Below are 825 nucleotides of genomic sequence, written 5' to 3' on the forward strand. Positions count from 1 at the left end.
TTACTTTAAAAAAAAAAATTGTCAGTGGCAAATGTATATCCAGAGTAAGATGGTGCCCCCAACATAAATGTTAACAGTGAACTTAAAACACATCAGTGGAAATCTTTTTTAAGGCTTCATAAAATTACATGTTGATGCTGTAGTCTCTACCTGAGGCAAAGAGTTATGCCATATTTGGCACAACACCAAAGGCCTAATGACTGTTTATATCCCCCTATAGTATGTTTATGTCTATAACATAATATGCAAAGCATTTTTAAGCCTAGTGCTTATGAAGAATAATATGCTTTTAAGCCTTTATTTATTGTGCTGCGAAACCTATTTATCCAATGTTTGTTTTTATTGAGCCTTTGTAAAAGTTTCCCTCAATATTTTTGGTGTGGCCACTGGCTTTATGTCAGTTCAAAGTTGTGATAACAGGGGGCACAAATGAGCTATATTCTCTGGTCCTTATCATCAAGGTTCCACACAAAGTACCACTGATGCTCTCATCCAAACCTGTGAAATATACACAAACATCGCTTTTCATATTATTCATTTAAAATGAGAGACTTTAGTTCAAACAATTTATTGTAATAGACAAAACATAGGCCTACACATAGTCTTACAGCAACACAATAAGAAACAACGTGACAAAATCATTCAGTCATATCTACATTTTAGTAGACACAACTTACAGTAGTGAATGCATAGATGTCATAATTTTTTCCCCCCGTACTGGTCCCCCGTGGGAATTGAACCCACAACCCTGGTGTTGCAAACACCATGCTCTACCAACTGAGCCACACGGGACTACAAGTCAAAACCATTGTGTGTGTGGTATTG

Source organism: Salmo salar, chromosome 20 (genome assembly GCF_965601325.2).
Source record: "Salmo salar chromosome 20, fSalSal1, whole genome shotgun sequence".
NCBI classification, from domain to species: domain Eukaryota; kingdom Metazoa; phylum Chordata; class Actinopteri; order Salmoniformes; family Salmonidae; genus Salmo; species Salmo salar.